General features: G+C 43.8%; 1 pseudogene; it reads right to left on the reverse strand.

Annotated features, from left to right (window-relative positions):
- The window catches only part of LOC129851562 (protein SHQ1 homolog), a 67,629-nt pseudogene that overhangs the window by 2,549 nt on the left and 52,685 nt on the right, over positions 1-12,395 (reverse strand).

Below are 12,395 nucleotides of genomic sequence, written 5' to 3' on the forward strand. Positions count from 1 at the left end.
AATTATGTTAGCACAGCTGAAAACTGTTGTGCTAATTAAAGGGGCGGCAGGTAGCCTAGTGGTTAGTGTGTTGGATACATTCATGTACATACTACCTCAATTGGGCCGACCAACCAGTGCTCCTGCACATTGGCTAACCGGGCTATCTGCATTGTGTCCCACCCACCACCCGCAAACCCCGCTTTTACGCTACTGCTACTCTCTGTTCATCATATATGCATAGTCACTTTAACCATATCTACATGTACATACTACCTCAATCAGCCTGACTAACCGGTGTCTGTATGTAGCCTCGCTACTTTTATAGCCTCGCTACTGTATATAGCCTGTCTTTTTACTGTTGTTTAATTTATTTACCAACCTGTTGTTCACCTAATACTTTTTTTCGCACTATTGGTTAGAGCCTGTAAGTAAGCATTTCACTGTAAGGTCTACACCTGTTGTGTTCGGCGCACGTGACAAATAAACGTTGATTTGATTTGATTTGACTAGTAACCGGAAGGTTGCAAGATCAAATCCCCGAGCTGACAAGGTAAAAATCTGTCGTTCTGCTCCTGTTCAAGGCAGTTAACCCACTGTTCCTAGGCCGTCATTGAAAATAAGAATTTGTTCTTAACTGACTTGTCTAGGTAAATATATTATTTTTTTTATTAAAAAAGAAGCAATAAAACTGGCCTTCTTTAGACTAGTTGTGTATCTGGAGCATCAGCATTTGTGGGTTTAATAACAGGCTCCAAATGGCCAGAAACAAAGAACTTTCTTCTGAAACTCATCAGTCTATTCTTGTTCTGAGAAATTAAGCCTTTTCCATGCGAGAAATTGTTCTTTAATCAGAACAACATTTTTCAGCTGCGCTAACATAATTGCAAAAGGGTTTTCTAATGATCAATTAGCCATTTCAAATGATAAACTTGGATTAGGTAACATAACATGCCATTGGAATACATGCCATTGGAAAGGGTTTTCTATCAAAAACAAGGACATTTCCTAGTGACCCCAAACATGACTTATTTATGGCTGTCACACAAAATGGAGACCAGACCCACCGACCGACAGACAGACAAATTACTTCTCCATTTACATCTCCATGCTCGGACAGTGTGGGTGTGGGGAGATTGTAGTGTGATCAGGACCCTGAGGAGTTGAGGATTGTGTTGAGAGTTGTGTGCGATGTGTTCAAGTGTCATGGGAGGGGGTTAGGGGGTTAGGGGGTGGTGGCTGAGAACAGTTTCCTCCTCCAACAGAGGAATGTCTCCATGCATGTTCCTGTTTGGAGAGGCAGCTTACAGACCAATATGTTGGCAGGAAACCACATGCTGCTCACACTACACCGATAAGGAGCAGGGGGAGGCTTTGCCAAACCTTCAGGAAGGTAGATTATCCCATGAAATGCTGGCAGCGCTTCAGTCTTTGTGTGTGTGTGTGTGAGAGTGAGAGAGAGTGAGAGAGAGAGAGAGAGAGAGAGAATGTGAAAAAAGGATTCTTCAGCTCACTCAGCAGTAGAGAGTTTCAGTGAATTTTGGGAAGACTCCACAAAAGGCAGCAGTACAAAAGGCCTGCAAGCTGAGAATGTGCAACGCAGAGGCACGGCCCAATCTCACGGTTTGTTAACCCAGAAATGGTGAATAAAGAATAAAACAATCATGCATCACTTGTCAATTACCTCCCTGATGATAAAGAATAAGATGGTGATTTCATTTGTGGGTGGTTTGCGTTTCCCAAATTCCCTTATATCAAAGAGATTAAATATTACATCTACTCCATTATCTCAAATTCACTATTTGAGGGAAACATGTGTCCCAAGAGGGACACATATTTTAGATAGAATAGTCAACCATAGTCAAATGTCAAAACATGAAAATATGTCCAATGCATCTCCGGAGTACAGTATGTACATCAGGTCGTCGCTGGCTAAGCAGTGGGAGAGAGATTGCAAGGGTTTTCTGCAATGTTCTTATATAGTAATTCCCAGAAGTACACACAATCCACTGGACTATAAATCACCGGCCCTAGGGCGAGGTTTCAGCCAAGTATGGATAGTGTTTATAGTGTTTAGACTGGATCCAGCTGTTTGGTCATACACAATGCTGCAGAGATACAATCAATTTGGCAGATTAGTGCATTGACAGACAGAGCAACATCCAACCAGCAATCAATACATACTTGTTAAGTGTTTACTTAAAGCACTGATACAGTAACCCAGGAACGATTCCCTCCATGGGCTCTCATGTGTTGTATCTTTCACCCCCCTGGGAATGGCTATCTGGCTGTCCTCTGAAACTAAACACTCTCCCCTTCTCACCAACTGCTAAGGGATGTGCCTACCCCAAGTAGGACAGCCAAATCAAGCAATCAGACAAGACATCCATCACTATCTAGCAGGGTGGAGTAAATGACCTTGATGCAGTCTTCACACTCAATTTCAGATACCCTTGGGCTCCATTATGGAGAGATTTAAGCAGGGGGAGAGTGGCCAGCCTTCACATTAGATTCCTATGATACTGGACAGAGAGGCTTGACAGTAAGAGGAGGCGAGGGAAAGAGAAAGGGTAAGGAAGGAAGGGTGCTAGGAAAGAAAGATGGAGATGGAAAGTGGTTATGGGGAGAGATAGAGTTAGAGCTTGGCAGTAATAGGAGGTAGGAATAGGAGAAGGAATGGGGAGATGAGGATGAGGTTCAGAGGATGGACCTCTACCTCTCCTTTAATAGGCTCTATGGATAGAGTGTGAGGAGATCTTTATTCAGCAGAAAAATATTTGATGTGTATGGTTGACTTTGCATGTAGCTTTAACGGGTTGTGAGCTCTAATTGAAAATAATCTCAAGAGTGATTCATCACAAAAGCAGCACAGAAGACTTTGTGTTCTCCAGTAAGTGGCATGCAGTAATTGAAAAAGCATTGAGTCTCCTCTTAACTTCAAAAACTCTTCGCACAGATGACTGTTCACAAACAATAAGACAACAGCATGCTACAGGGTTAAGAATAATTAGGTCGTTTCGGTACTTCTGTATGAATAAAAATGTTGGAAATCTTAATAGTTGAGCACCTCACAAGCAACCTGCTAGAAATAGTTTTAATCCAGATATAACCATCTGGATCTTTTCATTTTGATCTCCTAAAGATTGAATCCATGTTCCTGCGTGTTACTCTGTTTTACACAATGAAAGGTGAGTCCCTGTAGCGTTGCAGTGTGTTGAAGTGCATTGTGGTCTCCTGGGACTTAATTTAGCAGTCAGTGAAACACCACCTACAGCTTTGAGTGGCATCATTGACAAAGGTCACATGTGCTCACTGTGAAATTATCCACGCATGAATTTCTCATTGACTTCTTAATACACCTGCATTTACTTGCCTGAGGTGATAGTTTGCCCTTTCCTGTGTGAGAGGAAATTATTCTTGCCTCTGTGTGTGTGTGGCTGATACATGATACAATTGACCAGTTGTTGTTCTTACCACTGACTCCTGAGTTTGGAGTCTAGGATTAGACAATGAATACACACTGAAAAAAGTAATTGTCAAATACACCAAACTATGGAGAAGGATAGTGGATATTCAACAGTATATGGATACTGGACCTACTTATGCAATGTCAACCTTTCTTCTAAGGAAAATAAAGCAAGGGCCCAAATCATTCTCCACCCATTTTCATTCCATATATGCACACAATAGCATTACAATGTGAACAGTAAATCTCATTTTGAACAGCGTACCATCACCATTTGGACAGGAGTCAGAAAAGTTTTTTTTACACAGCCCAGTGGTCAGAGGAGTCAGGGAGGGTTGTGGCATGTCCAATGGAGTGGGTGTTTTCACAGTAAAACATGTGCCTAGGGCAGGTCATGTGTAATGCATTGATCCATGTGCTGTAAGTGCAGTTGGAAAATCTCATAAACTGATACAATGGCTGCTGCCAAGTGCCTAACCAGATTCATCCAATGAAATCTATGAGCATCAATCAGCTACATGACAGAGCTCGTCCTTGACTTGATTCATGTCTAATAGATGTTTAATAGATATATGGGACAGTCAGAGAGCCAGGCCTACAGCAACTTCTGGCACTAAACCCTCTGACAGAGTATCTATCACAGACAAAGACAATCATCCTCTCATGGATTGACTCACTGCAGCCTGCCAAGAGTTGCAATTGTAGCTGTCAGTTGTATTTTAAAATCTTGAACCATTGACAAAAGTAAACCTACATAATGTTAATGCTCTTAACTAAGATCATCTGTTCAGCAGACACACAACTCAGATAGATTGTTACACAGACAACAATGTAACAACAGCAGGTGACATTTGAGTACCAGTCAAAATTCTTTATACCTGTTTTGTATGCTGCACATTTCCACAAGCTCCATAATGTCTGTACTGCGTATAGTAGAAAGTGTCCCTGCGTTACCCCATGCAGCTGGCCTGGGGGGAAGGGAAGGTGTGTCCGTGTTCGGTTGTGGTTCTAATAAATCTGGGAGCGCTGCTAACACTGCACAGATGTGAGGAGGCTGGAGTTTTCCCTGACTTTAAACTGGGAGCCCACAGTCTACCACCACAGGAGATGAATGGTGTGTGGGTGGGCACCTAATTGATTAGTGCATATTAAGATTACACACTCAGGGATGGGATATATTAGTGTGGAACATACCCCTCAGCCACAGTACAAATTCCTCCCATTTCCAGCTCAGAGGTTGGACTGGTCTGGTCCCATACAACAAGGACTTGTAGGACTTGTGTCTGTGGTTAAGCTGCAAGGATACAGAGAAGATTCCTCTGCAGAGATCGCAGAGCTGTGGGCTGTGTTGCCTGCCACCATCACAGCTCTACCTAGTGCTTACTGTTTAGTCACCACCTCTACCTCTGCCATTGGATCTCAAGCACTGCATACTCTTCTAACAACACAATCACACCACAATCAGCTGTGCTCAGCTAGACAATGCTGACTGGTGAAAACAGAACAGCTTTTGACCCATATTTCACCCTGATAAAAACAGCTTAAAACATTCAATAGTCCAAGTGAGGAATGCAATCCTCAGACTACCCCCATAAACAAAAAAGAGAATCACCCACAGGCCCATTTAATTATCAACAAGCACTATTGAGTGGCCCATCTAAAGGTCAGTCCCAGCTGGCAATTAGGTTATTGTTGGATTATGTAAGAGCCTGTTCCCCCAGTGGAGCTCTTCCAGCAAACAGAGCAGTTTTATTACCCATTAGTACTCTTTATCTCATCTGACACACTTTCCAGGGCGTGACACAATGTAGGCTTAAACACCATTAGCATACTACATGGGTGTTCCATTGCTGTGATGTAAGGAACATTTCATGAACTGCCAATCACACCACAGTAGACGTACAGTACTGTACTCAGATGAACAGAGGTCTGTGCTTTACCACCCAGACTACTTAAAGAGCTGACGTCCCAATCTTTTTTGTCGTTCCTGTCTTTCTTCTAACATGATTATTTGAGAGTTTTATTTTGCCTCAGGTCTAATCCTTTGATGAGCATCAGCAGGCCCCAGACAGTCATGTGACATGCTGTAATGACATGCCACGCTGATGGGAATATGCTGCTCCCTCACACATTTCCTCCCCCCGTCTAAACCTATTTCCCCTCTCTCTCTCTCTCTCTCTCTCTGTCTGAACCTTTTCCCACTCTCCCCCTCTCCGCGGCTACTGTGTGTCAGCTGGGAGGCTCTCTCTGCATGCCATGCAGATGTAATCTACACCTCTTAGTGCTGTGAGCAGCAATGAATCGCAGAGGGTGGCCTCCTCGGTGACAGGCAGGCTTGGCGTAGCGACACGTAAGGAGATCTGCTTTCATACAAGCGGAACACTGCAGGCATGTGACAGCCAGACTCATGGCATGGTGCAGAGACAGAGAGGGAGTGAGAGACAGAGGTAGAGACAGTGTGAGATGTCGAGAATTACAGTGAGAGAGGCCAGCAGACAGGGAATGAAAGAGAGAGAGAGAGAGAATGAGCACTCTGAGCACCCCCCCTGTCAGCCACCCTGATTGCCCTCCTGACATCCCCCCCACACCCACTGAGGACAAACACAAGACACAGATTGTTCTCCTTATGGACTCAAATGGGAAATATATAGAAGAAAAAAAACTTTTTCCCAAACACAGTGTGTCTAAACTCTGGTGTCTAAACACCCAGCGCGCCCTAGACCTTCTGTCTGAGGACAAACTAGGCTCACCTAGCCACATAATAATACACACAGGCACAAACGACCTGAGAGCACAGCAGGAAAGGGTGGCCACAGCACTGAAGGGAGTGATTGAAAAAGCTTCTTCTACTTTCCCCAACGCACAAGTGGTTATCTCCACCCTGCTACCACGAAAAGACTTCCACCCTGCTACAATACAGCGGGTAAACGCAAGCATTTCCCGTGACTGTGCCTCACAACCAAATGTTTTCCTGGCCCACCACTCCACCCTGGACTTGAACAGCCTCTATGACCAGATCCACCTCTACAAGGCAGCAGTGCCCACCTTTGCCCGGACTCTAAAGGACATCGCTCTCAAACGCAGCCCCAACACTTCACACAGGAGCAACAGATCAATAGACACCCCACCCAGACCAGCGAGACACCCTCCAAGACCTGCAGGACCCCCCCCCCCTGGACTTACATCCAGACCACAGCACCCCCAGACACATCCACACCCCCACCCCAATCAATCAACACCACCCCACATCAACCATGCCCACACCCCATTTAGGCCCCCTCAGATCAGACCTATGCCACTCCTTCCCACCCCATGCACCCCACCCCCGCAAAGAGGGCATCAACATGGAAGTCACACATACACCCAGGTAGTGAGTGGGCAAACAGGCCCAACCCCCACTCTTACACTCGCCCAAGCCAACGGCATGTACCAGATGCTCAGCAGGCTCTGCTCACACTTACTGGCCTGAGGCCAAACCACGACCAACAACATTGGACACTTTATGGAACAAAAAGCCTTCACTATATCATCCTGGAATATCCAAGGCCTGAGGTCATCTGCCTTCAGCCTAAAGAGCAGGAACCCAGACTTCACCAAAGAAATCGGTAATACAGACATTGTCATCCTGCAAGAAACATGGTATAGAGGAGACGGACTCACTGGTTGCCCTCTAGGTTACAGAGAACTGGTAGTCCCATCCACCAAACTACCAGGTGTGAAACAGGGAAGAGACTCAGGGGGTATGCTAATTTGGTATAGAGCAGACCTAACTCACTCCATTAAATTAATCAAAACAGGAACATTTTACATTTGGCTACAAATTCAAAAGGAAATTTTCTTAACAGAGAAAAATTTCCTCCTGTGTGCTACCTATATCCCCCACTAGAATCCCCATACTTTAATGAAGACAGCTTTTCCATCCTGGAGAGGGAAATCAATCATTTCCAGGCCCAGGGACATGTGTTAGTCTGTGGCAACCTAAATGTCAGAACTGGACAAGAACCTGACGCCCTCAGCACACAGGGGGACAAACACCTGCCTGCAGGTGACAGCATTCCCTCCCCCATATGCCCCCCATGGCGCAACTATGACAACATAACCAACAAAAACGGGTCACAACTCCTGCAGCTCTGTCGCACGCTGGGTATGTACATAGTCAATGGTAAGCTTCGAGGGGACTCATATGGTAGGTACACCTATAGCTCATCTCTTGGCAGTAGCACTGTAGACTACTTTATCACTGACCTCAACCCAGAGTCTCTCAGAGCGTTCACAGTCAGCCCACTGACACCCCTATCAGACCACAGCAAAATCACAGTCTACTTGAACAGAGCAATACTCAATCATGAGGCATCAAAGCCAAAGGAACTGAGTAACATTAAGAAATGCTATAGATGGAAGGAATGCAGTTTGGAAACGTACCAAAAAACAATTAGGCAACAACAAATCCAATCCCCTTTAGACAATTTCCTGGGTAAAACGTTCCACTGCAATAGTGAAGGTGTAAACTTGGCAGTAGAAAATCTTAACAGTATATTTGACCTCTCAGCTTCCCTATCAAATCTAAAAATCTCAAATTGAAAACCGAAGAAAATAAACAACAATGACAAATGGTTTGATGAAGAATGCAAAAATCTAAAAAAGAAATTGAGAAACCTGTCCAACCAAAAACATAGAGACTGTCACGCCCTGGCCTTAGTTATTTTTGTTTTCTTTATTATTTTAGTTAGGTCAGGGTGTGACATGGAATGTATGTGTTTTTGTAGTGTCTAGGGCTGTTGTATGTGTATGGGGCAGTGTCTAGTGTAGTTGTCTAGGTAAGTCTATGGTTGCCTGAAGGGTTCTCAATCAGAGACAGCTGTCATTCATTGTCTCTGATTGGGAGCCATATTTAAGGCAGCCATAGGCATTAGGTTAATGTGGGTAATTGTCTATGTTGAACGATTGTTGCTTGTCATTGCACTTACGTCATTTAGCTTCACGGTCGTTTGTTGTTTTGTTTAGTTTGTATTCAGTGTTCGTTTCGTGTTTTTCCTTTCTCTAAATAAAAGAGAATGTATTTTGCACACGCTGCGCCTTGGTCCTCTCTCTCACCCATAGACGTACGTGACAGAGACCCGGAAAACCTGAGTCTACGCCTTCACTATGGTGAATCACTAAAACAATACAGAAATACACTACGGAAAAAGAAGGAACAGCACATCAGAAATCAGCTCAATGTAATTGAAGAATCCATAGACTATAACCAATTCTGGGAAAATTGGAAAACACTAAACAAACAACAACACGAAGAATTATCTATCCAAAATGGAGATGTATGGGTAAACCACTTTTCCAATCTTTTTGGCTCTATAACAAAGAATAAAGAGCAAAAACATATACATGATCAAATACAAATCTTAGAATCAACTATTAAAGACTACCAGAACCCACTGGATTCTCCAATTACCTTGAATGAATTACATGACAAAATAAAAACCCTCCAACCCAAAAAGGCCGGTGGTGTTGATGGTATCCTTAATGAAATGATCAAATATACAGACAACAAATTCCAATTGGCTATACTAAAACTCTTTAACATCGTCCTTGGCTCTGGCATCTTCCCCAATATTTGGAACCAAGGAGTGATCACCCCAATCCTCAAAAGTGGAGACAAATTTGACAACAATAACTACCGTGGAATATGCGTCAACAGCAACCTTGGGAAAATACTCTGCATTATCATTAACAGCAGACTCGTACATTTCCTCAATGAAAACAATGTACTGAGCAAATGTCGAATTGGCTTTTTACCAAAACACCGTACAACAGACCACGTACTCACCCTACACACCCTAATTGACAACCAAACAAACCAAAACAAAACAAAGTCTTCTCATGCTTTGATGATTTCAAAGGATGCCTTCGACTCAATTTGGCATGAGGGTCTGCTTTTCAAATTGATGGAAAGTGGTGTTGGGGGTAAAACATATGACATTATAAAATCCATGTACACAAATAACAAGTGTGCGGTTAAAATTGGCAAAAAACACACACATTTCTTCACACAGGGTCGTGGGGTGAGACAGGGATGCAGCTTAAGCCCCACCCTCTTCAACATATATATCAACGAATTGGCGCGGGCACTAGAACAGTCTGCAGCACCCGGCCTCACCCTACTAGGGTGAGGCCGGGTCAAATGTATACTGTTTGCTGATGATCTGGTGCTTCTGTCCCCAACCAAGGAGGGCCTACAGCAGCACCTAGATCTTCTGCACAGATTCTGTCGGACCTGGGCCCTGACAGTAAATCTCAGTAAGACCAAAATAATGGTGTTCCAAAAAAGGTCCAGTCGCCAGGACCACAAATTCCATCTAGACACTGTTGCGCTAGAGCACACAAAAAACTATACATACCTCGGCCTAAACACCTGCGCCACAGGTAACTTCCACAAAGTTGTGAACGATCTGAGAGACAAGGCAAGAAGGGCATTCTATGCCATCAAAAGGAACATAAATTTCAACATACCAATTAGGATCTGGCTAAAAATACTTGAATCAGTCATAGAGCCCATTGCCCTTTATGGTTGTGAGGTCTGGGGTCCGCTCACCAACCAAGACTTCACAAAATGGGACAAACACCAAATTGAGACTCTGCATGCAGAATTCTGCAAAAATATCCTCCGTGTACAACGTAGAACACCAAATAATGCATGCAGAGCAGAATTGGGCCGATACCCACTAATTATCAAAATCCAGAAAAGAGCCGTTCAATTCTACAACCACCTAAAAGGAAGCGATTGCCAAACCTTCCATAACAAAGCCATCACCTACAGAGAGATGAACCTGGAGAAGAGTTCCCTAAGCAAGCTGGTCCTAGGGCTCTGTTCACAAACACAAACACACCCCACAGAGCCCCAGGACAACAGCACAATTAGACCCAACCAAATCATGAGAAAACAAAAAGATAATTACTTGACACATTGGAAAGAGTTAACAAAAAAACTGAGCAAACTACAATGCTATTTGGCCCTAAACAGAGTACACAGTGGCAGAATACCTGACCACTGTGACTGACCCAAACTTAAGGAAAGCTTTGACTATGTACAGACTCAGTGAGCATAGCCTTGCTATTGAGAAAGGCCGCCGTAGGCAGACATGGCTCTCAAGAGAAGACAGGCTATGTGCTCACTGCCCACAAAATGAGGTGGAAACTGAGCTGCACTTCCTAACCTCCTGCCCAATGTATGACCATATTAGAGAGACATATTTCCCTCAGATCACACAGATCCACAAAGAATTCGAAAACAAATCCAATTTTGATAAACTCCCATATCTACTGGGTGAAATTCCACAGTGTGCCATCCACAGCAGCAAGATTTGTGACCTGTTGCCACAAGAAAAGGGCAACCAGTGAAGAACAAACACCATTGTAAATACAACCCATATTTATGCTTATTTATTTTCCCTTGTGTACTTTAACCATTTGTACATTGTTACAACACTGTATATATATATATATATATATGAGATTTGTAATGTCTTTATTGTTTTGAAACTTCTGTATGTGTAATGTTTACTGTTAATTTTTATTGTTTATTTCACTTTTGTATATTATCTACCTCACTTGCTTTGGCAATGTTAACACATGTTTCCCATGCCAATAAAGCCCCTTGAATTGAATTAAATTGAGAGAGAGAGAGAGAGGGGTGAGAGAAAGTGAGAGACATTGAGAAAGAGCGAGCATGAGAGAAAGAGAGACAGCTCATGGGCTCTTGAGTTCTTCTGCAAAAAAATATTGAATTAGAGTTGGATAAATGTAGATAAACTTGATTTTTTTCGTAAGGACTTGTACAGGATACTAACCTCAACATTAAAACCTTCAATCGAAATCAAAATTCCATACCTAAAACTTTGGTTTTGGACTAAATTACTTGAATGGACTATTACTACTAAGAACTATCAAGAGAAAACTTCTAACAAACCAACACTTTTGCAGAAGAAACACAGCGGAACCTGGAAATACCATCCAACACAAAACTGAGTGAGTAATATTCAGTCTGATGCTACTTCTGAAGCCAAAAAGTAAAAGACAATATCTAGGTAATTTTGTTATATAAAGCTAAGTAAATAAGCATACTAAGCTACCCAGCTGCTATTACAGAACCGACCTGGAGGCACCTTCAATTAGCACCGAAGTGTGAAGTCAGATGTGTGAAAACTCTTGAGCCCAACAATGGCAGGAGAGTTTCACAGGGTAGAAACTCAGAATACTAGACATTGAGGAAATTGAAACAAGTCTGGGACAGTAATGGTGCAGGGCATCCTCACGCAGTTTCAGAAGGACTTTTACCAGATCAAAGAGCAAGAACAGCAGGAAAAGAGCTCTCTCTGTGACAACTCCCCCATCCTGAGTCAGTCAGATCACACCTCTTCAAACTGTTCCGCAGACGAGGATAGTCACCCCCAGCACTGAACACACACAGGCACCACAACTGCACTGCTCCTCCATAACTGAGGGATACATTCACAGAGCTGGAGAGAGACATTGTGGAGCTCAGAGAGCTAGTCCACACAATCCAGACAGAACATACCCACAAAACAGACCAGCACAACAACACCCCAACCCCCCCCCCCCCAACAAGACCCGGGGGGCAGAAGGTGGCAATGGACGACAGTCTGAAAGAGCCGGCTGCTCTACGGACTGAGGTGAGAGAACCTAAAGAGGCACTCATGGCACTGAAGGACGAGGTCAGTAAGCTGAGGTGTGACAGAGATCAGGACACCCCCAGACATGCCAGAAGAACAGCCCACCTCAGACCCGGACCACAACGGGACAGACAACAAAGGACCCACCAACCCAACAGACCCCACCCACTCCTACCAGCTCTCCTGACAACCCCCCCCCCCCCCCTGAGGACACACAAAAGCCAGAGATTGTGCTCCTCATTGACTCAAATGGCCAATACCAC

This window comes from Salvelinus fontinalis, chromosome 3, assembly GCF_029448725.1.
Source record: "Salvelinus fontinalis isolate EN_2023a chromosome 3, ASM2944872v1, whole genome shotgun sequence".
Lineage (NCBI taxonomy): Eukaryota > Metazoa > Chordata > Actinopteri > Salmoniformes > Salmonidae > Salvelinus > Salvelinus fontinalis.